Genomic DNA, 12261 nt, shown 5'->3' with positions numbered 1-12261 from the left:
TTCTTGTTCTCTTGTGTCAAGAACTGGTGCATCTCCAATGTCTATAGCGCACTCTCAGTTTTCCTGCCAATTCTTTTTTTTATGCTTGTACTCTGGGGCAATCGACAAGTGTATCCACTCACTTTCTTCAGCAGATGCCGTTGGGGAACAGGGTTTGACCACAAAGGCAATATCTTTTCCCTTCAAGGTGAGTCACAGAACACCACTGAAACAGAACAATACATTCACACAGAGCAAACTTGAGCTAAAATAAACTTCTAGTTATGATGTTTTCACATTTTTATCATACAGTGACCAGCGGTGCTGTAAATACCTAAAGAGTTACATATGCCAAGTAGGAATACGTGTAAATGTGGAAAAACATACATGTGGTGTGATTGAACTTCAGTCCCTAGGCACAGTTGTCTATAAATGCAGCAAAATACACAACAGCAACCCATCAAAGTTTACAACTCTTGATTAGTTTGAATGCATGATAGCCCAGTGAATGAATTACAAAGTGTGTGAATATGTATCCTCTGGAAGGCAGGCTACACTAATAAACAAGTTTTTTTTAAAGTGGTGAAATGGCTCGCTGGGCTCTACCACCTTGGTGAGGACTTGCTGGGCCCCCAGGTCTGCATATGCCTCAAATTATCGGAGCCTTTTTGCTTGTTAAGGCAGCGCGTACGCTGAAAGGAGACCGATTTAGAGAAAAAATCAAAGAATAAATTAAATAAAAAAATCTGTGAAGTCCTTTAAGGTTTTGTTTCCGACGTGTGTCAGAGGGCCTCTACCTCAAAGTCTCCAGAGGATTAATTCCTCCTGCTGCAGTTCGTGTCCAGTTACATCGAGTGCATGCAACGGTGGCGCAAACGGCTAAGCACTTTCCGTTTTTCTGCCAACTCGATTTTTTCTCGAAAACCTGGAGGACACAGCCCATTCAGAGCTTGTATTTTGGTACCATCCACAAGTCTGCCCACCCCATTCTTTCAGTAGATGCTCTCATACATCATGGTGGAATTGGCCATTTATGAACCCTAAAGCTCTAAGATGTCCTATTCCTAAACTGATTGCGCACTCTCAGTTTTCCTGCCAACTCTTTTTTTTATGCTTGTACTCTGGGGCCATCGACGAGTGTGTCCACTCCCTTTCTTCAGCAGATGCCGTTGAGGAACAGGGTTTGACCACAAAGGCAATATCTCCAATGTCTCTAGCGCACTCTAAGTTTTCCTGCCAACTCTTTGTTTTATGCTTGTACTCTGGGGCCATCGACAAGTGTGTCCTCTCCCTTTCTTCAGCAGATGCCGTTGGGGAACAGGGTTTGACCACAAAGGCAATATCTTTTCCCTTCAAGGTTGAGTCACAGAACACCACTGAAACAGAACAATACATTCACACAGAGCAAACTTGAGCTAAAATAAACTTCTACTTATGATGTTTTCACATTTTTATCATACAGTGACCAGCGGTGCTGTAAATACCTAAAGAGTTACATATGCCAAGTGGAAAAAAATGTGGAAAAACATACATGTGGTGTGATTGAACTTCAAGACCCTAGGCACAGTTGTCTATAAATGCAGCAATCATGAGAACAGCTAAATGAAAATACACAACAGCAACCCATCAAAGTTTACAACTCTTGATTAGTTTGAATGCATGATAGCCCAGTGAATGAATTACAAAGTGTGTGAATATGTATCCTCTGGAAGGCAGGCTACACTAATAAACAAGGTTTTTTTAAAGTGGTGAAATGGCTCGCTGGGCTCTACCACCTTGGTGAGGACTTGCTGGGCCCCGAGGTGTGCATATGCCTCAAATTAGCTGAGCCTTTTTGCTTGTTAAGGCAGCGCCTATGCTGAAAGGAGACCGATTTAGAGAAAAAATCAAAGAATAAATCAAATAAAAAAATCTGTGAAGTCCTTTAAGGTTTTGTTTCCGACGTGTGTCAGAGGGCCTCTACCTCAAAGTCTCCAGAGGATTAATTCCTCCTGCTGCAGTTCGTGTCCAGTTACATCGAGTGCATGCAACGGTGGCGCAAACGGCTAAGCACTTTCCGTTTTTCTGCCAACTCGATTTTTTCTCGAAAATCTGGAGGACACAGCCCATTCAGAGCTTGTATTTTGGTACCATCCATAAGTCTGCCCACCCCATTCTTTCAGTAGATGCTCTCATACATCATGGTGGAATTGGCCATTTGTGAACCCTAAAGCTCTAAGATGTCCTATTCCTAAACTCATTGAGCTTTTGCATCAATCATTGTGTCAAGCAAAGGTATGCAGAGGCGAGATGACTCGCTGGGCCCTACCACCTTGGTGATAGCTCGCTGGAACCCAAGGTGTAGATATGCCTTGAGCTGAGCACCAAACCTGTGCTTGCTAAGGCAGCACATATACTAAAATTGGATCGATACAGAGAAGATTAGCATGGCCCCTGCGAAAGGATGACACGCAAATCCGTGAAGCGCTCCATATTTTTGCAGCTGTGATCAAAGCCTGCTTCACTGGACTTGATTCATCCCCTCCTGCCACTCTTTGTTTTCATTCTTGTTCTCTTGTGTCAAGAACTGGTGCATCTCCAATGTCTATAGCGCACTCTCAGTTTTCCTGCCAATTCTTTTTTTTATGCTTGTACTCTGGGGCAATCGACAAGTGTATCCACTCACTTTCTTCAGCAGATGCCGTTGGGGAACAGGGTTTGACCACAAAGGCAATATCTTTTCCCTTCAAGGTGAGTCACAGAACACCACTGAAACAGAACAATACATTCACACAGAGCAAACTTGAGCTAAAATAAACTTCTAGTTATGATGTTTTCACATTTTTATCATACAGTGACCAGCGGTGCTGTAAATACCTAAAGAGTTACATATGCCAAGTAGGAATACGTGTAAATGTGGAAAAACATACATGTGGTGTGATTGAACTTCAGTCCCTAGGCACAGTTGTCTATAAATGCAGCAAAATACACAACAGCAACCCATCAAAGTTTACAACTCTTGATTAGTTTGAATGCATGATAGCCCAGTGAATGAATTACAAAGTGTGTGAATATGTATCCTCTGGAAGGCAGGCTACACTAATAAACAAGTTTTTTTTAAAGTGGTGAAATGGCTCGCTGGGCTCTACCACCTTGGTGAGGACTTGCTGGGCCCCCAGGTCTGCATATGCCTCAAATTATCGGAGCCTTTTTGCTTGTTAAGGCAGCGCCTACGCTGAAAGGAGACCGATTTAGAGAAAAAATCAAAGAATAAATTAAATAAAAAAATCTGTGAAGTCCTTTAAGGTTTTGTTTCCGACGTGTGTCAGAGGGCCTCTACCTCAAAGTCTCCAGAGGATTAATTCCTCCTGCTGCAGTTCGTGTCCAGTTACATCGAGTGCATGCAACGGTGGCGCAAACGGCTAAGCACTTTCCGTTTTTCTGCCAACTCGATTTTTTCTCGAAAACCTGGAGGACACAGCCCATTCAGAGCTTGTATTTTGGTACCATCCACAAGTCTGCCCACCCCATTCTTTCAGTAGATGCTCTCATACATCATGGTGGAATTGGCCATTTATGAACCCTAAAGCTCTAAGATGTCCTATTCCTAAACTGATTGCGCACTCTCAGTTTTCCTGCCAACTCTTTTTTTTATGCTTGTACTCTGGGGCCATCGACGAGTGTGTCCACTCCCTTTCTTCAGCAGGTGCCGTTGAGGAACAGGGTTTGACCACAAAGGCAATATCTCCAATGTCTCTAGCGCACTCTAAGTTTTCCTGCCAACTCTTTGTTTTATGCTTGTACTCTGGGGCCATCGACAAGTGTGTCCTCTCCCTTTCTTCAGCAGATGCCGTTGGGGAACAGGGTTTGACCACAAAGGCAATATCTTTTCCCTTCAAGGTTGAGTCACAGAACACCACTGAAACAGAACAATACATTCACACAGAGCAAACTTGAGCTAAAATAAACTTCTACTTATGATGTTTTCACATTTTTATCATACAGTGACCAGCGGTGCTGTAAATACCTAAAGAGTTACATATGCCAAGTGGAAAAAAATGTGGAAAAACATACATGTGGTGTGATTGAACTTCAAGACCCTAGGCACAGTTGTCTATAAATGCAGCAATCATGAGAACAGCTAAATGAAAATACACAACAGCAACCCATCAAAGTTTACAACTCTTGATTAGTTTGAATGCATGATAGCCCAGTGAATGAATTACAAAGTGTGTGAATATGTATCCTCTGGAAGGCAGGCTACACTAATAAACAAGGTTTTTTTAAAGTGGTGAAATGGCTCGCTGGGCTCTACCACCTTGGTGAGGACTTGCTGGGCCCCCAGGTGTGCATATGCCTCAAATTAGCTGAGCCTTTTTGCTTGTTAAGGCAGCGCCTATGCTGAAAGGAGACCGATTTAGAGAAAAAATCAAAGAATAAATCAAATAAAAAAATCTGTGAAGTCCTTTAAGGTTTTGTTTCCGACGTGTGTCAGAGGGCCTCTACCTCAAAGTCTCCAGAGGATTAATTCCTCCTGCTGCAGTTCGTGTCCAGTTACATCGAGTGCATGCAACGGTGGCGCAAACGGCTAAGCACTTTCCGTTTTTCTGCCAACTCGATTTTTTCTCGAAAATCTGGAGGACACAGCCCATTCAGAGCTTGTATTTTGGTACCATCCATAAGTCTGCCCACCCCATTCTTTCAGTAGATGCTCTCATACATCATGGTGGAATTGGCCATTTGTGAACCCTAAAGCTCTAAGATGTCCTATTCCTAAACTCATTGAGCTTTTGCATCAATCATTGTGTCAAGCAAAGGTATGCAGAGGCGAGATGACTCGCTGAGCCCTACCACCTTGGTGATAGCTCGCTGGAACCCAAGGTGTAGATATGCCTTGAGCTGAGCACCAAACCTGTGCTTGCTAAGGCAGCACATATACTAAAATTGGATCGATACAGAGAAGATTAGCATGGCCCCTGCGAAAGGATGACACGCAAATCCGTGAAGCGCCCCATATTTTTGCAGCTGTGATCAAAGCCTGCTTCACTGGACTTGATTCATCCCCTCCTGCCACTCTTTGTTTTCATTCTTGTTCTCTTGTGTCAAGAACTGGTGCATCTCCAATGTCTATAGCGCACTCTCAATTTTCCTGCCAATTCTTTTTTTTATGCTTGTACTCTGGGGCCATCGACAAGTGTATCCACTCACTTTCTTCAGCAGATGCCGTTGGGGAACAGGGTTTGACCACAAAGGCAATATCTTTTCCCTTCAAGGTGAGTCACAGAACACCACTGAAACAGAACAATACATTCACACAGAGCAAACTTGAGCTAAAATAAACTTCTAGTTATGATGTTTTCACATTTTTATCATACAGTGACCAGCGGTGCTGTAAATACCTAAAGAGTTACATATGCCAAGTAGGAATACGTGTAAATGTGGAAAAACATACATGTGGTGTGATTGAACTTCAAGACCCTAGGCACAGTTGTCTATAAATGCAGCAATCATGAGAACAGCTACATGAAAATACACAACAGCAACCCATCAAAGTTTACAACTCTTGATTAGTTTGAATGCATGATAGCCCAGTGAATGAATTACAAAGTGTGTGAATATGTATCCTCTGGAAGGCAGGCTACACTAATAAACAAGTTTTTTTTAAAGTGGTGAAATGGCTCGCTGGGCTCTACCACCTTGGTGAGGACTTGCTGGGCCCCCAGGTGTGCATATGCCTCAAATTATCGGAGCCGTTTTGCTTGTTAAGGCAGCGCCTATTTTGAAAGGAGACAGATTTAGAGAAAAAATCAAAGAATAAATCAAATAAAAAAATCTGTGAAGTCCTTTAAGGTTTTGTTTCCGACGTGTGTCAGAGGGCCTCTACCTCAAAGTCTCCAGAGGATTAATTCCTCCTGCTGCAGTTCGTGTCCAGTTACATCGAGTGCATGCAACGGTGGCGCAAACGGCTAAGCACTTTCCGTTTTTCTGCCAACTCGATTTTTTCTCGAAAACCTGGAGGACACAGCCCATTCAGAGCTTGTATTTTGGTACCATCCACAAGTCTGCCCACCCCATTCTTTCAGTAGATGCTCTCATACATCATGGTGGAATTGGCCATTTATGAACCCTAAAGCTCTAAGATGTCCTATTCCTAAACTGATTGCGCACTCTCAGTTTTCCTGCCAACTCTTTTTTTTATGCTTGTACTCTGGGGCCATCGACGAGTGTGTCCACTCCCTTTCTTCAGCAGATGCCGTTGAGGAACAGGGTTTGACCACAAAGGCAATATCTCCAATGTCTATAGCAACTCTAAGTTTTCCTGCCAACTCTTATTTTTATGCTTGTACTCTGGGGCCATCGACAAGTGTGTCCACTCCCTTTCTTCAGCAGATGCCGTTGGGGAACAGACCACAAAGGCAATATCTTTTCCCTTCAAGGTTGAGTCACAGAACACCACTGAAACAGAACAATACATTCACACAGAGCAAACTTGAGCTAAAATAAACTTCTACTTATGATGTTTTCACATTTTTATCATACAGTGACCAGCGGTGCTGTAAATACCTAAAGAGTTACATATGCCAAGTGGAAAAAAATGTGGAAAAACATACATGTGGTGTGATTGAACTTCAAGACCCTAGGCACAGTTGTCTATAAATGCAGCAATCATGAGAACAGCTAAATGAAAATACACAACAGCAACCCATCAAAGTTTACAACTCTTGATTAGTTTGAATGCATGATAGCCCAGTGAATGAATTACAAAGTGTGTGAATATGTATCCTCTGGAAGGCAGGCTACACTAATAAACAAGGTTTTTTTAAAGTGGTGAAATGGCTCGCTGGGCTCTACCACCTTGGTGAGGACTTGCTGGGCCCCCAGGTGTGCATATGCCTCAAATTAGCTGAGCCTTTTTGCTTGTTAAGGCAGCGCCTATGCTGAAAGGAGACCGATTTAGAGAAAAAATCAAAGAATAAATCAAATAAAAAAATCTGTGAAGTCCTTTAAGTTTTTGTTTCCGACGTGTGTCAGAGGGCCTCTACCTCAAAGTCTCCAGAGGATTAATTCCTCCTGCTGCAGTTCGTGTCCAGTTACATCGAGTGCATGCAACGGTGGCGCAAACGGCTAAGCACTTTCCGTTTTTCTGCCAACTCGATTTTTTCTCGAAAATCTGGAGGACACAGCCCATTCAGAGCTTGTATTTTGGTACCATCCATAAGTCTGCCCACCCCATTCTTTCAGTAGATGCTCTCATACATCATGGTGGAATTGGCCATTTGTGAACCCTAAAGCTCTAAGATGTCCTATTCCTAAACTCATTGAGCTTTTGCATCAATCATTGTGTCAAGCAAAGGTATGCAGAGGCGAGATGACTCGCTGGGCCCTACCACCTTGGTGATAGCTCGCTGGAACCCAAGGTGTAGATATGCCTTGAGCTGGGCACCAAACCTGTGCTTGCTAAGGCAGCACATATACTAAAATTGGATCGATACAGAGAAGATTAGCATGGCCCCTGCGAAAAGCTTCGCCATCGTTCTTCTCTGTTTTCGCGCATGCGCATTAGTGCCTTCGCGCATGCCCAGTCGCACAAACGCGGTACAAACGAGACACCATCAAAGCGAAGGATCGAATCCCGACCGAAGCACAAATATTAAACATTATATTACACACTATTATATTCATATTATGCCTATTTCATGTGTATACATAAAAGTAACATGCCGTGCATTATTTGTTTCACCTTTTTCTGCATATATATTAAAATCTGTTGTGTTAAACATTATATTGTATTTATATTGTTTATGTTAAATAATATACTGTATTCATATTGTTTCCCCTTTTTATATTGTTTCACCCTTTTCTGCATAGATATATTGTATTTATATTGTTTCACCTTTTTCTGCATATATATAAAAATTTGTTATGTTAAACATTATATTACATTTATATTATGTCAATAATTTTATTTCAATGTATAAATAAAAGTTACATGCCGTGTATTATTCGTTTCACCTTTTTCTTCAGTAAAAAAAATATCAATTAAATATCAGTAGTTGTTGTTGTTGTAGTTGTTGTTGATGATGATGATGTATAGATGCAGAAAACACCAAACACAGCAGCAGTAGACTACAGTGTGAAATAGATTATTTATTTCAAACTACAATACAATAAAACATGATGATTTTGATGATGATGATGATGATGATGATGATAATAATAATACAAATAGAGCATCAGAGCAGACACATGGCATAAATGTTCTGGGGCGAGATGCAGAACAGTGGTATTGATGCAGAACAGTGGCACAAGGCTTCATTCCTCTTATTTTAAACCACATCAATCACAGCAGACAGACACATAGTATAAGGGCTCATTACAGACATGCATGGATAAATAATGCAGCAGCATACAGTGTGAAGTACCAACGCGGCGGCAACAGAGCCAGTGGCAACTGGACGTAACTCCAAAGACAGTGACCACATTATTGAACATACCCACATGTCCAAAAGGCCTATATAACTTGTCAGCGCATAAAATCAGAACAGCACAAATGCATGACAATGTGTTATACAGGTGTGAATGTGTTATACAGGTGTGAATGGGACAGACAATGTTTTCTTTTCTTTTTCTTAAGCCATATGATAGGCAGCATACACACACAGTATAGGCCTATATAACTTGTCAGTGCAAATAATCAGAATAGTACAAAGGCATGGCAATGTTATACAGGTGTGAATGGGATACACAATGTTTTTTTTGCTGTAGAAAAGTTGTGGCAGGTGTGGACCGGTGTTTGTAGGAAGCCTCCACACCGCGGCAAGGTCCCGGTCCTTGTGGAGGGTAAAGTCAATGTCTTTAAAAAACAAACAAACAAACACTGAAACAACTATATACACCTGCCCCAGCGAGAATGCGAAATCAGTCCGGGGCTCGACCCTGGTCCTTCATCTCCCTCAGCCAGTCCTCCACACTCTTACCCGCTGCGGCGGCAGAGCAAAAATGTACATTGCCGTAGCGGGTGTGTCCGGTCTCCCTCCGCTTTGGCTGGCCGCATCTCCTGCACTTTTGTTCTTGTGGCACGCCGGCCCGGGCAGCGACGACTGTTCCTGCCGCTGCCCTCTGTTCAGCCCTCTTCCTCCTCAGCCATTCAGTTTTGTACGCAGAGCGAGGCTGAGGAGGGGGAGCAGGAGGTGGTGCAGGCAGCCGAGGGCCGGCGTGATGTGCGGCGGCCAGCGGCAGAGGGAGGACGTGTGGGGCTGGCGTTGTCCGAGGGAGCGTTGGGATGGGGAGCACCCTCACACTCTGCTGGGGCAGTGAGAGGTCCAGAAAGAGAGGCTGTGTTGCCGGAAAAGGTCCTGTTGCAGCTGCAGCAGCCGGTGGTATGGCCAGGACAACAGCTGAGGGGGCAGGCGGTAAAGGCGCCAGTGGGCGCACTGGCGCTGGCAGAACAGGCACCGGTGCTGCCACGGCCGGTGCTGCTGCCAGAGGTCCCGCCGCCCTTGGCGCTGCTGTCCTCGCCTGGCCTGTTGCTGCTGCCGGAGAACGATCCACCGCTGTTGCTGGGCACGGCGCCGAACCCGCTGCCGCTGCCGCTGGTGGTCGTCCCTCTGCTGCAACGCCTGAAGCTAGCACAGTCCTCTCCTTCTCCCGCTGCATCCTGGTGAACCTGAAAACGGATTTCAACGTAGTGTTTTAGTTACATGTACAATTTTGAGAGCATGCCATTCAAGCATGTCATTACCATAACATCAAAAGCATCAAACATACCACAGCGAGAGGGTCCTGGCGTTCAGCTCAAAGAGCTGTATGGGCGCCCGAGCCATCAGCCTCTGGTGGCCCAGCACAAGGTCCCGGATGTGCTGGTACCGAAGCAGTATGCTGTCCCACCGCGACCTCCGGGCACCGCGCGCACGGCTGCCCGAGGGGATCAAGCGGCAGAGCTGGGTGCATACTGCCTCTACCAGCCGGCTTGCGCTGGGACTGCTGGCAGGTCCAGAGGTCTCTCCGACCAGGCAGCTGTGGACAATGGACAAAAACAATGACAGATATGAGCATGATAATGGGCAACATTACATAAAGCAGCTTGTTTGTACACCAGGGAAATGTATGATGGAAGCGTAGCCTTACCGTCTCAAGCTTTCCACACCAGGTATACTGGTGCGGCTTGGCTTGGCTGCCATGAAGCGCCCCTGAGCTGGCCTGTCCCTGTAGCGGGGAGGGTAAACTACTCGGGCCCTGTCGTACGGTGACAGGGCCTCGTAGAGCCTGATAAGCTCGTCTACCCTCCCCTCTGACAAGGCCGGGTCGTGACGCAACCCCACCAAGGCCGTGGCCAACTGGACCACGGCCAGGTACCCCGGCTGGTCATCCGGTCCTCTGTAGTCCTGCAGACACACAAGAAGAGATGGAAAACAATAAGTCAGGTGGATGGAACAGAGCGAGCGCAGTTTTTGGTGATGCGAGATGCACTGCAGTCGCAGACCACAAAGAGGTGGCGTGCTTACCTCAGCAGCCTGCTGAGGCTCTGGCCAGGACCGGCCGGGGGAGTGGGGTGCGGGCTCGCGGGCACCGGTCGGACTGGATGGCTCGGGCGCGGGTGCGTCAGCCGGTCGCCCTGACCGCGGGTCCGTCTGAGGAGCTGGGAACTCGCCAGGCACGTGCAGGGTTAGGTCCTCCACCTCCTGCGGGCCGTCGGCGAGCTCGTCATCCTCGACGAGTTGGGGAACGTCCCCCCCCGCGTCCGGAATGTCAGGGTCCAAGCTGATGTCCTGCAGCACTCTGCCCGTCTGGGAGTACAGGTACTCGATGCCGATGAGTTCCCCTGAAGTACAACAACACAAATCGCATCAGTCAGTCTGGTACAAATATCATTCAGTGTGGACACGTGTAAGCGCGGTGGCTTGAGTGTTCTTACCCGTGTACTCCCTGGGCTTGGTGTAATCCTTGACCACACTCGTGCCAAGCACCCTTTGGCTGAGCTGGTCAAGGGAGTGCTGCAGGGGGCCATTGTAGGAGCGGAGCAGCGGCCGTCCCTCCTGTGCCACGGACGCCGCCCTGTCGGCGTTCCACCGCGTCAACCCCTCCAGGAGAAATGCCTGGAAGTGCCAGGGATTGGCACTTTCTCCTGAGGAGGAACACAGATCTGTTTAGCAGTTTATTCAGTGCACACAATGTGAATGACAGCGAGTCGATGACAGTGAAAGATTGACATGACAGTGAAGCATGTGAAACATACCTGGAATGAAGCGGTTGAGATGCAGGTGGAACGACTCCAGGGACGTGGAGCCTCGTGCACAACGGTACACCGGCAGGCTGATCCCCCCCTTGGTCACCCTGCCGGTCTCAGTGTACAGCTCCACGCCCGGCGGGTCCTGGATGCAATGGAGGTGGCGCCGCTGCTCCGTCCAGATCTTCTGGATGCGGTCTTGGTCCAGCAGGGAAATCCCCATGGTGTCTCGTCCGTTGGCACCGCCGAAGGTTTCCAGGAGGTCACCGATCAGCCGCTGGCAATGGAGAGCCATATTCTTGTGGCTGACGTGCCTCCACACTCCGGCGTCGGACGAGAAGGTCATCCCCTGCGCCTCAAGCATCCTCTTCTTCGCCTTGAGCAACCGGGCTGCGTCCTCTGGGTCCCACAGGAAGATGCACGAAGACAGCTGCTGCAGGAAGGGTTTATACAGCTGGTGGCTCTCGGTGGTGACACCTGTTATGGAAAAATGCATGTTACATCAAGTTATGGAACCATGATGTCTCTTACTGTGATGCTGTTTGTTTAATTATTGTTTTTGCCACAACGCACCTGACGCGAACCGCCGCATCAGGTGCCAGATGTCCAGCCGGACCACCAGCTTGTCCCACTTCCCGAACATGTCAGCTGTCTTGGATCCCCCGTGGGACGAACAACAGTCCCGGTCGACGTAGAGGAGCTGAGGCGGCTCCACCCCAGCGTCCCGATACCGCCGCATTAACCCCGCAGCCATGGACAACAGGCCGGCACCCTCGGCGTCCGTGAGCACGGACATGAGCACCTGTCCGTGCTCGTTGCCGACGTTCGTTGCCCACGCTGCGGTCTGGGCGGCAGCACCGGCGAGCTTCCGGGTCACCTGTTTGAAAGAATAAAGCATCTCAGTAAGGCTTCACGCACATAGCCAGAGCGTGATACTCCGCACCACATTTATATACATATATATTTATACATACATAGCACCACATTTACCTTCTTGGTCGAATCCATCTTCAAGACCGTTCCGAAGACGGAGGTGACCCGGGCCTTCACGTCCTCCAGGCGGGAGAGGATGTCGT

The 12261-nt window shown here is 46.9% G+C and overlaps 1 protein-coding gene, 2 non-coding genes and 1 pseudogene across 3 annotated transcripts in view; 3 read left to right on the top strand and 1 right to left on the bottom strand.

Moving 5' to 3' along the window:
- Positions 1-12261, bottom strand: part of LOC143747602 (transmembrane 4 L6 family member 1-like) — a 484334-nt gene that overhangs the window by 191530 nt on the left and 280543 nt on the right. The window lies entirely within an intron of this gene.
- LOC143747613 (U6 spliceosomal RNA) lies at positions 2351-2457 on the top strand. The gene has a single exon (XR_013206772.1). It is a non-coding gene; the product is annotated as a U6 spliceosomal RNA (small nuclear RNA).
- Positions 4873-4979, top strand: LOC143747617 (U6 spliceosomal RNA). Its single transcript, XR_013206776.1, has one exon. It is a non-coding gene; the product is annotated as a U6 spliceosomal RNA (small nuclear RNA).
- LOC143747620 (U6 spliceosomal RNA) lies at positions 7410-7507 on the top strand (annotated as a pseudogene).

The sequence above is a fragment of the Siphateles boraxobius genome, unplaced genomic scaffold (genome assembly GCF_051911475.1).
Source record: "Siphateles boraxobius isolate OS27281-9 unplaced genomic scaffold, OSU_SipBor_1 23, whole genome shotgun sequence".
Taxonomy (NCBI): domain Eukaryota; kingdom Metazoa; phylum Chordata; class Actinopteri; order Cypriniformes; family Leuciscidae; genus Siphateles; species Siphateles boraxobius.
The sequence above is the reverse complement of the archived record's forward strand: the minus strand, read 5'-3'. Positions and strand labels throughout refer to the sequence as shown.